We start from the raw sequence: 15,991 nt of genomic DNA on the forward strand, positions 1-15,991 counted from the left end.
ACAAGGCCACACCTACTCCAACAAGGCCACACCTACTCCAACAAGGCTACACCTCCAAATAGTGCCGCTTCCTGGACTAGAGATACTCAAACTACCATAGTCCTTTCTCTTCAATAGCCAAAATGTTTTCACCAAGGACCAAACTATGGATATCGTGCTGTTCTGGTTTTTTTGTTATATCTTTGACTGAATGACTGAATTGAAATTTGTTACACTATAGAGAAAGACAATATAAGATTTAAGTTGACAGTTCTCTAAATTGAAAGGGAATTATTCCCAAAATATTTACTAAATAGTAATCCCTTTATCCATGTTTGTGTTAACCTCCTTTAATTGCCTGTTAAATAAATTTCAATTATCTTTTTAACCTATTAAAGAATCGGTACAATATTAATAAAAATTCTAGTGTTCATTTAGCAAAAGTTATTCATTGAATAAGTTAGTGAATTTTTAAACTACTTGGGCTGGAGAGATGGCTAAGCGGTTAAGTACACTGACAGTTCTTCCAGAGGTCCTGAGTTCAATTCCCAGCAACCACATGGTGGCTCACAACCATCTGTTGTAATGGGATCCGATATCCTCTTCTGATGTGTCTAAAGAGAGCAACTGTGTACTTACATATATAACATAAATAAATCTTTAAAAAAAAGACACTTCTCATATTTAAATTAACTACTTGTTAGGTTTGAATATAAAACATATTCCACATACTCATGTACTGAAGCCCTAGTCTCAAACTGATGGCATTACTTGGGGAAGCACTGGAAACCCAAAGAAATGTCCAGCCTTTTCACACTATAACATAACAAGGTCATATAGTGTTTATTCCCCAGAACTGTGAAATCAAGTCTCAAAACATTCATAATGATTTGTATAAGTTTATTATTTTGTCTTGGGCCACATTTATACTTATCTTCGGCCTCATGTAGCCAATGGACCGTGGGCTGGACTTGCCTACAAGGGCCTGAGCTCAACTAGAGACATAAGTCACTTGGAAGTGTCCTTGCGATCCATCTTGCCCTGTACCTTGCCACTTTCCGTCTCTGTGCTTCCTGTCCACTGTGAAGTGAATAGCTTCCTCCTCTACATTGTGTCATCATGGCCAGAATGCCTTGCCTCGGGCTCAGGGTGATGGAGCCAACAAGCCATGGATTGAAACCTCTGAAACCATGAGCCAAAACATATAATTTCTCTATTTAAGTTCTCCTCTCAAGTATTGTCACAGATATAGAAAGCTAAAACAACACAGCACTCAGAAGTTATTTTTGGATACATGTAAATTTTCAAAATCGTACCTCTGTGGTAAGACTTTGTAAAGATAATAACAGCTATTTGGAGAGTGTTACATTTAGAGACTCCCACATATCGGGAACTAAGGTTTGGTGTTTGAGGGGATAGTTGGTGTTTTGTTTTTCTGCTGTGAGGCACTATATCACTGCATTGTCCCAGGCTAGCCTTAGACACACATTCCTCCTCAGACCTCACATATATAAAGGATTACAGGCATACACTAACCTGCCCAGAACTGAGAGATCTTGAAGGGCTAGGTTGTCTATTGGAATTCAAAACTTACCCTGAAGCACAGAAACTGAAACAGTATGATAATATGGAATGCTAGAGAGATGGCCCTAGAAATAGGTCAACTCACACGGAAGAACTTGTAGTTTAACAGAAGACGTTTAACAAGGGAAGAATAAAGGAGAGCTCAGTCAACAACTTCTGATGAACTCAATGCCATTCTGTATTCAAAAAGACAAAAAATTATCTCACATCACAAAATTAGTTACACGTGGGTTAAACCAGGTGTGAAGAACAAAAGGAAAACGGAATGATAACAGAAGATTGTTGTAGCATCATAATATGAATTTCTTATACAAGACACACAAATACAAAAGCAAAAGAGGACGGTCATTTTAAGTTCACTCAAATCAGACGGGTTTGAAGAACAAAAGACACAAGTAAACAAGAGAATGCACCCATAGAACTGGAAAGATGGCTCAGTGGTTAAGAGCACTGACTGCTCTTCCAGAGGTCCTGTGTTCAATCCTCAGCAACTACATGGTGGCTCACAACCATCTGTAACGGGGTCTGATGTGCTCTTCTGGTGTGTCTGAAGACAGCTACAGTGTACTCGAATATACAAAATAAATAAATCCTTAAAAAGAAAAAAGAAAAAAAGAAAAGAAAAAAAGAATGCGAGCAGAAACCACAGAAAGAAGGCCCCTGCGGGCGTGAAGTCTGCAGCGCGCTGAGCCCTGCTGTAAGCTACATTCTCCAGAACAGTGAGGAAAAAAGACAAAACAGCAGTGGGACTGTTAATCAATGCATAGGAATGGGAATTCACAGAGAAAAAAGTGACATTCAGTTGCCCAATGAGATGCCATTTTATGCCTGTCTACTTGGCACCAATGTTAAAGCTTGACAAAAACAGGGCATAGCAAGGACATGAAAAATCAATTCTTATATATGACTGGCACAATGAAGAGTGAGGATAACCACTTTGAGAAAGCTGAATCAGATCCGTCCCCAGTGCGGCCCTCATCCTGGGGGCCATCTTAGAAGAGCTTCCAGGATCCAGTTTCTCCCCCACTCCATAGCTTTAAGTCCTGCGTTTATCACATTGTGGCTGACTTTTGCTTTCAGAAAGGGGAAAGGTGACAAGAAGCTAGTATCTAATTGATATTTATCCAACAAGGTCTTTCAGAAAGGCTACTCAGAATGGGACGGTTCTCAAGTCTAATGTACTGGTAAATTCCTGTGGGTCACTGTAAACAGGACCATTCCTCAGTGGTAAAGATAAGAAACAAAACAAAAAAGGAAAAAAAAACAAAAACAGCCGGGCAGTGGTGGCGCACGCCTTTAATCCCAGCACTTGGGCTGCTGAGGCAGGCGGATTTCTGAGTTCGAGGCCAGCCTGGTCTACAGAGTGAGTTCCAGGACAGCCAGAGCTACACAGAGAAACCCTGTCTTGAAAAACAAAAAAAGAAAAAAAAAGAAAGAAAGAAAGAAAGGAAGGAAGGAAGGAAGGAAGGAAGGAAGGAAGGAAGGAAGGAAGAAAGAATTGTATCTGGGCTGGAGAGATGGCTCAGTGGTTAAGAGCACTGACTGCTCTTCCAGAGGTCCTGAGTTCAAATCCCAGCAACCATGTAGTGGCTCACAACTGAGATTCTGATTGAGATCTGATACCCTCTTATGAGGTGACTAAAGACAGCTACAGTGTACTACATATAATAAATAAACCTTTGGGAACAGAGCGAGGGAAGATGGGGGAGGGGACAAACAAACAAACAAAGACCTGTAGCATTCACCTGAGTTATAAGATAAAATGACTTATTTTGACCAACAGAAAAACAAGTTGGGATTTTGTTCAAGAATGCATTTAACCTACAGGTCGTTGGGGAGGCACTGTCTTTCTTAAGAGTATTTAATGTTTTGAGTCAAAGTATGAGTGTCAAGGGCCATGCAGGATGAACAACTCATGGAATGCAGCCCAGCTCAGTCAGAATGGGTGTGCCTCAGGCAGGTACGCCAGGGGACTACGTGTCCTGAAGTCTTCATGAAGACTGTTGTGGAGTTCTGCTCCGCTTGTTGCCTTCACATTCCTCTTAATCTAAGAACTGTATGAAAACTCTAAGGGGGACTTCCACTCACTGGGCAGTATCTCTGGCACTCACAATAATAGTGCTTGATCTCTTTCAGGCATTGCTGCTGAAACAGAGTAATGATTCAGTCACCACCCTAGGAAAGAACTTACAGATGTAGACTGTCAGCAATGACCATCCCCCTTAGAAAGCATTTGGAAAAGTAAAATTGTTAGTGAAGATGTTGAGATGTTTTTGCTACTAGATCTAATGTAGAAAATCTTAGGAAACAATTTGAAGTTCAGAAAAAAAATACTCTTATTACTTGAGCTAGGGACTTTGTGAGATTAGGGAACAAGGACAATAGCAGTCTAACTAGCACTGGCTGACGTGACTCTCACTGAGGCTGGACTGGTGATGATTGCTTTCTTCTACCTATTTTGCCCTCAGCTTCTTGATATGATTTAATAAAGTTTTCTGATGAATAAATGCACATTCTGAGGGTTTAAAGTAGCAATGATTGTTTCTATATAAAAATTCAGATTTGTGATTCTTTTTTTTTGTTTTGTTTTTTTGTTTTTCAAGACAGGGTTTCTCTGTGTAGCCCTGGCTGTCCTGGAACTCACTCTGTAGACCAGGCTGGCCTCGAACTCAGAAATCTGCCTGTCTCTGCCTCCTAAGTGCTGGGATTAAAGGCGTGCACCACCACCGCCCGGCATGAGATTATTTTTTAAGAAAAAATAATAATCCTTTCTTAGTTATTGCAAGTTGCTGCCTGCCAATAAGAAAAACTGGTTGAGAAAATTATCTTGATTGCTCACACTTTGTTAATCTAAAGCAAGCTGCTTAGTTATGAATGTTAGTAGGTTCTTGGGAATGGTTTGTTTTCTTTACCTTTGGTAAGTAATTTTTTTTCATGTAAAGGTATTGGGGAACTTTCAGTCATTCACTAGAAGAAAAATAGAATGTAATCACACTGCATTTCTGTACTACTTAAAATATTTTACTGGGATACATAAGCTGTGGGAGAAAAACTAGAGTTGTTGGAGCTTTACTCTGTGCATCCATCCACCAAATGTGTGTATGTGTGCGTGTGTGTGCGTGTGTGTGTGTGTGTGTGTGTGTGAAGTGGCTGGTGCTTGTTGAAGCTTTGTTCCATCCACCAAATGTGTATATATGTATATATGTATACATGATGTGTATATGTGTATGTGTAAAATGGCTGGAGTCTGTTTGTTGAAGCTTTGCTCACACATCCATTCAATGTGTGAATGTATATATGTCTGTCCGTCAGTCTATCTATATGGCTGTATGTATGTATTTGTATGTGTTAAGTTATTGGAGATTACTTTGTTTAATCTATTCTGTGTGTGTGTGTGTGTGTGATTTTTCTCTAATTAATCTCTTTTTCTCTTTCTTTTCTCTAATTGCTGTTTGCCATAGGCAGCAGCCCTCCATCAGTTGCTATCTGAAATGACCATCATAAGCCCTTCTAATTCGGATCCCTGGTCAGTGCTATTAGCTCCAACCCCAGTCACCAACTCCACACCTTTGTGCCTTTTTTTGGATTAGCCCTGTGTTAGATTTTGGCGTGCAGCTTAGAACAGACAACACCAGACCAAATGGTTCCAAAGGGGAGGGGGATTATTCAGGGCAAAGGGCAAAGGTTGGGGGAGAGAAATAGAGGAAGATGGTGGAGAAAGAGGGAGAGAGAGAGGAGAGAGAGAAGTGGAGGCCAGCCGTGACCATGTGGAGAGTGCGGGAGGGGAAGGGGGAGAGGCGAGGGGACAAAGAGAAGCTAGAGGCAAGAGAGCCAGAGAGCAAGAGAGAGAGGAGGGGGTAAGCAGCCCCTTTTATAGTGGGCACGCCTACCTGGCTGTTGCCAGGTAACTGTGGGGAGGAGCATACCTGGGTGTTGCCAGATAACTGTGGAGGTGGAGTTTAGACAGAATACTAACACCCTGTGATATAATAGTTGGCCTTTGACACATGGGATAACTGCTTAATTATTTCTATTTCTGTCTTACTTTCTTTCAAAATTGCTTTGTAGCTTTCGATACACGTCTTCCAATTCTTTTGTGAAATCTATTTCTAAATAACTTAGTTTTTTAGACTGTTGGAAATGCCTTTCTTAAATTTAATATTCTTCAGTATAAAATATAGAAACCATGGTTGGTAATGGATTTTAAAAAAATGGTATTCTACAACCTCGCTGAATTCACTTACTGGTTCTAATTGTGGCTGCACACATATGCACTCTGTAGGATTTTAGACATATACAAATAGGGCAAATAAAGGTATCTTACTTCTCTTCTCATATAAATGCATTTTTTTATATTCTCTTGTCAAATTGTCTTTGCTGTAAGTTCTAGTACAATGTTGAAGAGAATTCTTGGGAACAGACAGATCTCGTCTTGTTCTTGTCCAGAGTGTAAAGACATTCAGTGGTTCTCCAGTAAGCATGTTAAGAAGGAGTGCTTTGGATATATCTTTATTAGTTTAAAAAAAAAAAAAGGTTCTTAGTATCCTTAGTTTGATCAATTTTTTTTAATCATGAAAGGATGTATTTTGTCAAGTACATCATTTTGAACTGGTTGTAATAACTATACTTCGTACAGTGGTATCCTGTTGATTGCCATTGATACTAAAATGCCGTTTCACTAAGATTGATTTATCCTGTTATGCTGTTTGGTCTTTTTTTTTTTTTTTTTTTATGTGTCACTGGCTACAAGGTGGCATGGTTTTATTTTTTAAGGAGTTTTTGCATCTTTATTTTTAAGGAATATGGTCTGTAGTTTTCCTATCATTGTCTGCTTGCCTTGGTATCAAGTGTTAATGAAGTCATGATTTTGAAAATTTCACCTTATCTGTTTTGTTAAAAGGGGGTGTGAAGCACTGATGTCACATCAACTAAACTGGGCAAACCCCGAATTCTACGTCTTCATGTCTGATGTTAAAGGGCTCTTCAGATCTCCAACTTTTGTCAGCTTTGTTGACTGCAACTTCTCTCCTGGGCTGGTTCCATACCCAGTCTTCAGCTTTCCTTTTCGGATATCCCATGAGTCTGGCATCTCCAACCTCTTGGGATCTCTAACACAATATGATACTCACAGCTTTACACAGTGGCCTCTCTGAGCCACCATGAAGGGACACCCCTGACACAGGCCTGGGCTCAGCAGACTTCCTTAGCTGCAAAGGGAAATTCCACAACCCCTTTCTTGTATTTCTGCCTATAAACCCGGAATGTCCTAAAACTCTGGTCTTCTCCCCCTGAAGCTGCCAAGCTACTAGATGGGGCTTGAGCCCCTCCTTCAGTGTGATTTGCATGAGCTTTCTGTTTTTGATGGTTTCCATCACTGCTGCAGCCTTCCTTTGTTCCTTCCAGGGTTTGAGAGCTTGGCTGGGTGAGGTTTTGCCCTGAAGTCACCACTCCCTTTATTTCATTTAGAATTAGGCTTTTCTTCAAACTTTTGTCTCCTAGATCACCAGGCTTAGCTCCAACCTGACATTTCCTGCTACCCTTTCTCCTTGAGCCATACATTTTGCACTTTTCTTTGTCCAGCTTGCTCCTTTTCAGTATAGATCTGTGTAAGACTGATAACGAAACACTCGACTAAGTCAATACTAAGCTGTTTTTTTAAAGATTTATTTTATATATGTGAATACACTGTCACTGTCCTCAAACATACCAGAAGAGGGTGTCAGATCCCATTACAGATGGTTGATAGCCACCATGGGTTGCTGGGAATTGAACTCAGGACCTCTGGAAGAGCAGTCAGTACTCTTAACTGCTGAGCCATCTCTCCAGCCCCACTAAGCTATTCTTTCTTAGTAGGAAAAATAAGTAATTCATTCCCTGGAAGGACTGATTCTTACTAAGACTCTACCCGTCTACTTTACCCCTCTGTTACTTTCCAATAATATAATGATTACACATCCACCGTATTTTTGCTACTGAGTTAATTTTTTGTTGCTATGCTCCTTTATTTTGTTGTACTCACTTCTTGGACTAAACAGGACTCAACAGTAGGCTTTAGTTGAAAATAATTATGTATCTGTTTTGCCTACACATATAGCTGGGCACCACTTAGGTGCCTGGTGTTAGTATTCTGTCTCCACCTCCACAGTTACCTGGCAATAGCCAGGTAGGCCTGCCCACTATAAAAGGGGCTGCTTGCCCCCTCCTCGCTCTCTCGATCTCTTGCCTCTAGCTTCCCTCTGTCCCCTCACCCCTTACCCCTTCCCTCCCCCCCTCCACGTGGTCATGGCCCACCTTGACTTCTCTGTTCTCTCTCTCTCTCTCTCTCTCTCTCTCTCTCTCTCTCTCTCTCTGCCTCTACTACCCTCCTGGGGCCCCGCTGTCACACTCCCTTCCCCTATACCTCTCCACACACCCACTGAACATACTCTCCTTATCTCTTTATCTTTTTATAAACACATCACCTGGTGTCATTGGAAGTCAGAGGAAGATATCAGTTCTCTTGGAACTGGAGTAATAGAAGGTTGTAACTCACTATGTGGATTATTGAAATAGAACCTGGGTCCTCTACCCCCAGGAGGCTTTCTTTTCTGTCTTTCTTTCTTTTTCTTTTCTTTTCTTTCTTTCTTTCTTTCTTTCTTTCTTTCTTTCTTTCTTTCTTTCTTTCTTTTTCTTTTTTGAGACAGGGTTTCCCTGTGTATAGCACTGGCTGTCCTGGAACTCACTTTGTATGTTCCACTGGACTGGCCTCGAAGTCACAGAGATTCACCTACCTCTGCCTCCCAAGTGCTGGGATTCGAGGCATGCACCACCATGCCCAGCTGATAATTTTCTTTTTAAAAAAACTATTTTGTTTACTTTTTGGAGATTAATAGCATTATATAATTTCCCCTTTCCTCCTTCCAACCCCTTCCCTACACTTCTCCTTGCTCTTTTTCAAATTTATTGCCTATTCTTTCATTAACTGTTGATACACACGTACACACCACACACACACTTTCTTTTTTCTTTTTCTTTTTTGGTTTTTCAAGACAGGGTTTCTCTGTGTAGCCCTGGCTGTGCTGGAACTCACTCTGTAGACCAGGCTGGCTTTGAACTCAGAAATCTGCTTACCTCTGCCTCCCAAGTGCTGGGATCAAAGGTGTGTTGCCACCAGCGCCTGGCTCACATATACTCCTAATTATGTAAGTATAACCTTCCCTGTTTGTATATTACTTGTATGTTTTCAGGGATGGCCATTTTTAGTATGGGATAACCAATTGGTGTGCTCTTTTCAGGGGAAAACAATATCTCCTGCTTTCAGTCTTTTTTAGTTGCCTGTAGGCCTTTCTGTACAGCTGAGGCCTTCTGGGATTCCCTCCTTTCATGTTAGCTCTATAATCTTTCCATCCACATTTCCACAGTGTTCCCTGGGTCTTAGGTACTGGAGTTGTATTGTAGAAGTAACCATTGAGGCTGGGCTTCACAGCTCTGCATTTTGATTGGTTATGGTCTTCTGTAATGGTCAGTTGCACAGAAAAGTTTCCCTGATGTGAGATGAGGACTATAGTTATCTGTGGCTATATAAATAAATATAGTTAGGGATTAGGCTGATAAAAAAGTGGTCATGGTTCTCCAACATCCATGACATCACCTGTTAGATCTATCGTGCGCAGCTTGGAACAGACCACAGCAGACCAGGCGGTTCCACGAGGAGGAGTTTATTCAGGAGATAGGGAAGAGGAGAGAGAGAGAGCAGAGAGGGAGAGGAGTAGAGGCTGGCCATGACCATGTGGAGAGGGGGAAGGGAAGGGGGGAAGGGAAAGGGCAACCTGCAGGCACAGGAGTAAGGGGGCAAGAGAGGGAGGAGGCGGCAGGCAGCCCCTTTTATAGTGGGCAGGCCTACCCAGCTGTTGCCAGTTAACTGTGGGGCGGAGCATACCTGGCTGCTGCCAGGTAATTGTGGAGGTGGAGTCTAGACAGAATACTAACATTTCCCCGTTTTGGTTTAATTAAAAAAGAAAATTAGAAAGAGGTGTGTGATTGAGCAGATGAAGTCTGAGTGGTGTAGCAGTGGCAGCGGTGGTGTTGTCTCCATCTTGCACAGTGACAGCTGCCGGAGCCGGTGGCTGCACGGGTCTCGGGGTACCCGAAGTCTTCATATCTGAGTCACGGGACCATTGTTAGATTTATTGAAGCTTGGAACAGACCACAGCAGACCAGACGGTTCCACGAAGGGGGGTTTGGGTTTATTACGAGAGAGAGAGAGAGAGAGAGAGAGAGAGAGAGAGAGAGAGAGAGCAGAGAGGTAGAGAAGTAGAGGCCAGCCATGACCACGTGGAGAGAGGGAGAAGAGAAGGGGGTAGGGGGCAGAGGAGAGCCTGCAGGCATGGGGTCAAGGGAGAGAGGAGGGGGCAGGTAGCCCCTTTTATAGTGGGCAGGCCTACCTGCCTGTTGCCAGGTAACTGTGGGGAGGAACATACCTGGCTGCTGCCAGGTAATTGTGGAGGTGGAGTTTAGACAGAATACTAACATCACCAGCTGCGGGTAATTGGCTAGGTTTCCAGTACCAGGCATGACCACTATCTTATTGAGAAAGACTTAACTCCAATTAGAGAAATATTGGTTACAGTCAGTGCCATGTCTGACATGGCCTTGGTAGGGGTGGAATGACATGTCACTGGGGATAGATTTTGAGGTTTCAACAGCCCTCTTTTCTCTTTCTACCTAAGACCATAACTTAGCTCTCTGCTATTGCTCCAGCATCTGCCTGTATGCCACCATGCTCTCTGTCTTGATGATAATGGAACTATAAGCAAGACCTCAATTATATAAATGCTTTATTTTATGAGTTGCCTTGGTATTGGTGTGTGATGGTTTGTACATGCTTGGCTGAGGGAGTGGCACTATTAGAAGGAGTGCCCCTGTTGGAGTAGGTGTACTACTGTGGGTGTGGGCTTTAAGACCCTCATCCTAACTGCCTGGAAGTCAGTATTCTGCTAGAAGCCTTCAGATGAAGATGTAGAATTTTCACTTCTTCCTGCACCATGCCTGCCAGGATGCTGCCATGTTCCCTCCTTGATAAAGGACTGAACATCTGAACCTGTAAGCCAGCCCCAATTAAATGTAGTCCTTATAAGAGTTGTCTTGGTCATGATGTCTGTTCACAGTCATAAAACCCTAAGACAGAAGTGGGTACCAGGAGTGGGATATTGCTGTGATAGGCCTGACCATGCTTTTATTTGGATTTGGGAAGCAGTGGAATGCTTTAAATGGGGCTTAGTGGAATATCCTAGTAGGAATATGGAAGAATTTGTTACTGAGAGTGATTTGAATTGTGCAGACCTGGCTGAGGAGGTTTTAGTGGAGAATTTCAGTATGTGGCCTAGAGACTGTTTTGTGGTATTTGGTGAAGAATGTGGCTACTTTTTGCCCTTGTCTGAAGAGTCTGCTGGGGGTTAAGGTAAAGAGACTCAGATTAATTGCATTGACAAAGGGAGTCTCAGAAACATCCATCATAGACTTTGTTTTCTGGTGAAGTCTCATGAAGAGTATTTTAAACAATCATAGCAAGCTGAGAAAGGAAAAATATAAAATATATGGTTGAAGTATTAAAGGGGCATCAGGAAATGAAATGGACCAGAATCCCATGTTCAAGGATATTAAATTGAGTTAAGGGAGTAATGACCTCGGGGCAAAATTCTACCCAGCTAAATTTAGATCCAAGCATGGTAGTACAAACCTTTAATCCCAGGAGGCAAAGACAAGCAGATCTCTGAATTCAAGGCCAGCCTAGAAAAGAGTAGATTCTAGGTGGAGAAAAATTTAAATCTAGGCCTGCTAGACCACACTTTTAATCCCAGTGCTTAGGAGACAGGCATGTAGATCTGAGTTCAAAGTCAGTCTACACAAGTTCCAGGACAGCCAGGTTTAGGCAGTGAAGGAGTTGGAAAACAGAAAGCTGGTGATAATGTAATATAACAAAGTGGCCATGATCCAGCCTCAGCAAGCAGCAGAACATGGCAGCTTTGGCCACATAGCTCTGGCTTTAGAGTCCAGAATAAAAGGGACTACTGGTACAATTGATGCTGGTTAGCTGGAACTAAGAAATTAGTAGTGATTAAGAGACCAGTATCACTGAGGTGGAATCTTCTGGGAAGTGTTTTCTGAGAACAAAAAGAAGCTGTGTTCCAGAGATAGCCAAGGTTGTACCTCCTTCAGCAGATGTACTTAGTAATGTTTAAGAGTTACCCAGGTGGTACTGGTTTTGAAGGCATGAAGAACAGCTGAGGCTTGGAACTGTGAGAGGCCATGGAGGGCCATGGTGAAAGTGCAACCTCAGTTGATGTCCTAGGACTGAAGGAATCATGCAAAGGATTTGAGGCTTGGCACCATGAAAGGAGCCTATGAGAGGCTATTGGTGAAGCCTAGTTGCAGTGGAAGACCCCAGTGTATTGGAGATGCCAATACCATGAGATGATTAACAAGAACAGCAGTGGCAGTGGAATGAATCAACCTGAGCTTAGAGTGCTACAGAGGGCAGAGCTGGAGAAGTGACATTAGCCCTTTGGAGGAGCCCAGAAGATCATGTGTGAATCCAGACATTGAAATAAGAAGCTGTAACATTGAAGTTTGAGATGCCAGAGCCGTGGTCTATCTGCTGAGGAAAGCTGCTAACAGAGAGTGGAACCAGCACAGAAAAAAGAAGTTTGTTGCAGTCAACAAAGATGAAAAAGGAATTGGAGATCTGAAGACTGCTTTGACATCAGCCATGGAGATGTAGAGTTTGGAGTTTGCCTAGCTGGTTTCCTGTCTTGCTTTGGGGATTACAGTTAAGTGATTAGATGAATCTCAGAAGAGACTTTGAACTTGAGACTGCTATAGACTATTGGGAGTTTTGAAGTTGGACTAAATGTATTTTGCATTATTGTATGTTTAAGTATGGCTCCGATAGACTCATATATTTGAACAAGCCTATAGGGCCCAGGGAGTGGAATGTCATGGTTTGTACATGCTTTGCTCAGGGAAAGGCACTATTAGAAGGTGTGGCCCCGTTGGAGTAGGTGTGACCTAGTTGGAATAGGTGTGTCACTGTGGGTGCGGGCTTGAAGACCCTCATCCTAGCTGCCTGGAAGCCAGTATTCTGCTAGCAGCCTTCAGATGAAGATGTAGAACTCTCAGCTCTGCCTGCACCATACCTGCCCAAATGCTGCCATGTTCCTTCCTTGATGATAAGGGACTGAACCTATGAACCTGTCAGCCAGCCCAATTAAATGTTCTCTTTATAAGAGTTGCCTTGGTCAGGTCATGGTGTCTGTTCACAGCAGTAAAACCCTAAGATATAGTGTCTCTTCACATCAATAGAACAGTGATTAAGGAAGGGTATTATGTGTGTGAGAGATGTGTTCAGGTGCATGTTTGTAAGTGTGTGGGTACTTATGTACAAAGTGTGTAGAGATCAGAGGCCAACCTTGGGTGTTATTTCTCAGGACCTGTCTAAAGTATTTTTTAAGATAAGATCTCTCATTGGCCTTGGATTCACAAGTAGACTATGTAACTGCCCATTCACCCCACGTTCGGGGGTCACCCTATATCTGCCCGAGCTGCTGCTTCAATCTGTGGGTCAGGGTCTAGCAAGAGAGTGGGGACAGAGGGACAAGAGACTCGAAGAAATAAGACAGAGTCTGGTCGAATCTCTCCTTGAGTCTCGCCTTTATTCAAAGGAAATCATGGGTATATATAAGCATAAGCAGGGGAACGCAACTGAAGAGACTTTACCACATGCACCTAGCAGCTGGGGGCAATAAACAACAAAACAAGATATAGGAGAAAAACATGTTTATCAGAGTGTGCTCAGCTGTTGTAGGCTGTTGAAAACAAGTCTCTTGTCAGGGTATATGGCTCGATATGGCTGCAAAGATGATAGCCGAGTTCTGCTCAGAGTCGGCTCCCAACAAGACTAGACAGGGATTGCCTGCTTCCTCTTCCTCAATGCTGGCATTATAAACTGGGCCACCTTTATCCCTTACATTACTTATGGGGATAGAACTCAACTCCTCATGCTTGTGTGGTAGGTATTTTCCTGACTTCTTAGCCCTTGGATATCATGAATGTTTTCACTTTCATAGCAGTCTTATTGAAATCTTGAACACATTTTCACTGTTGGGGTGCTTTACACTTGGTTTCCTTTCTGCTCAAGTATCTCTACCTCCAATGTTCATTTGGTCACCATCTTTGGATTTTGACTTCAAATATCCCATTTTTGTTAAATCTTTGGTGTTTTCCTTCTTCCATTCCAGTCTCCTGCCTCCAACTCCATTTACTACCATTTCATTCATTTTCACACCATGTTATTACCTGACACAATTGTGGTAGCTTATAATTTAATTCACCTCTACAATGAAATCAGTTATGAGTAGGGTCCTTCTTTACCTTGCTCATGACAATCACAGTTTTTAATACGGAATTTGCCACACATATACTAGCTCATTGAATGACTAAATCTCATCTTAACAAATCTTCAACCCATGGCACAAGATTCTTGGTACAGCTTAATTTCTCTCAGTGGTCCTTATCTGTAGTAAGGATAGACTTGAATTGTTACTTATGGTCACCTCAACACTCTTCATGTAAACAATAAACTTCAAGTTAGTCTGGAGAACTCCCACAATGAACTTAAGTTTTGTATGGATTTAACATTCAGCAAACTCAACAACAGTGAGATGTGGCAGTTGGGCTAGACCAACCGGCATCACCAGAGTCACTGGAGATGACCTTCAATTTGTAGCTAGTAGATTGTCTTTACTACAGCCAGCTAGGACTATACTCAGGTTTTCGGACCTAAGTGTAGTCCTGAGCATTTACATCTTCCTTACACTAAGGGGCTTTTAAAAGCAAAACTGCATCCTGTATCTCATTCAGTAGTTGCAGGGGGAGGTTTAGACAAGCAAACAGTTTGACAGAAACTAAGTTAGCTGTGCCATCTTGGCCTCAAGTCCTAGAATAGTTGGGTAATTTTCCATCAAGGAAATCATTTTTAGTTAACCTTAAAATGGCCTCAGCAAGGATACAAGATGGAAGCGTCTCTGTACTATCTTGTCCTGACCCATTATAGCACCTGGTACAGAAAAACCCAGAAATCGGCCATGAGTAGCCCACAATACACTAGAGGAGGTTCCGGCGGAAACTCTTCACTTCCTGTGCACGCCTTCTATATCCGGCCACCTAAATCTCGCGAGAAGCCAGGGACGACTGGGTCGTCCAATCCAGAGCTAGCCTTGCCCTTCTCGCACGCCTGCGCATAAGGAAAAAGCAAGAGCAACGTGGACGCCGCCGGCCGTCGCGCCTGCGCTTTGGCGCGCTCCCTGTGATTGGCCCCCGTGACGCGACCACGGCGCTTTAGTTTTCACTTTCTGTCTTCTGAGCCCCCTCCCTTTCTCCTTGTTCACGAGGTTTCACTTCCGGTTGCTGGTACCCGGGGGCTGGAGAGCGGACAGCTTCCCAGGTCTGGCTTGTCTCGGAAGCTGCTTCCCGCCCGTCAGGCTGAGTGAGGGAGCGGAGCGTGCGCGCGCGGCCGGGACACCTGGGTTCGTGAGGCGACGTCGGGAGACACGGCAAGGAGAGGGGCCAGGAGGAGAAAGGGACGGGCTGGAAAAGCATGGGAAGGACACTGAGCGCTGAGCTCCACTCCTCAGAGAAGGCGCCCGCGCCGGGGACAGGTAACGCTCCCGCAGGTGTTCGGGCGTCTCGGGCGAGGACCCCCGTGGGGAGGGAAGAGCGGGGCTCGCGGGGCGCGTGTGGTGACAGGGCTGGTGGGCGGGCGCGGCGGCGCGCGGGGCCACTGGGCAGACGCCTCGGTCGCCTGGGATGCGGGGCCCCCACGCTCCTTCCCTCCGACTTGGAGAGAGTAAGGTTAGACAGGGTTTCTCCCAAGCCCGTGGAGGGCGCCGGAATGGATGTCTGCACTCTGAGGCAGAGAGCCAGGCGCGTTTTGTTTGTGTCACCTGTCACAGGGCAGCTCCATCCCCAAGGGATGTGATCAGTTCTGCACTGAAGTTTTCCCTTGGTTGGAGTTAGCCTAGCTCATCCTCCTGAGGGGTTTGGGGGAAACCCTGAGGTCGGGTTTCTGGATTCTGTAGAATCCAAGGCAACGCATGACATGGTTTACTTCTTTATTACGTGTGAATGGGCCTACCCATATGGAAGACAGCAACCGGCTGCAGCAGCGTTGAAGGAATTTTGCCCCGAAGTTGGTTAGAGGGGAGTAGCAAACGGCACTTGGTAGGAAAACGTGGCTTGACTTTCAAAACTGGAGCTAGTTTGAAAGGTCTCGGGTCTCCCTTAATCTCGGTTTAGCAATTTGACGCGCCTTACTTTAAGCTACTCTCTACTGTATTTTTTCTCAAGGTAAACTTAGAACGGGGAAGTTAATGAAAGTCTTTCCTAAACCTGT

At 43.6% G+C, this 15,991-nt stretch overlaps 1 protein-coding gene across 5 annotated transcripts in view; it reads left to right on the top strand.

The window, feature by feature from the left end:
• The first annotated feature begins 14,939 nt into the window (after positions 1 to 14,939).
• Tasor2 (transcription activation suppressor family member 2) overlaps positions 14,940 to 15,991 on the top strand; it is a 46,651-nt gene continuing 45,599 nt past the window's right edge. For 3 of the 5 annotated variants that reach the window (XM_028769899.1, XM_028769900.1, XM_028769901.1), the window contains exon 1: positions 15,022 to 15,257. The gene's annotated coding sequence lies outside the window, so the exon portion shown is untranslated. Of the gene's footprint in view, positions 15,258 to 15,991 lie in introns of all 5 variants that reach the window. The other 2 variants (XM_028769898.1, XM_028769902.1) reach the window with 1 other exon arrangement.

This window comes from Grammomys surdaster, unplaced genomic scaffold (assembly GCF_004785775.1).
Source record: "Grammomys surdaster isolate TR1022 unplaced genomic scaffold, NIH_TR_1.0 194, whole genome shotgun sequence".
Lineage (NCBI taxonomy): Eukaryota > Metazoa > Chordata > Mammalia > Rodentia > Muridae > Grammomys > Grammomys surdaster.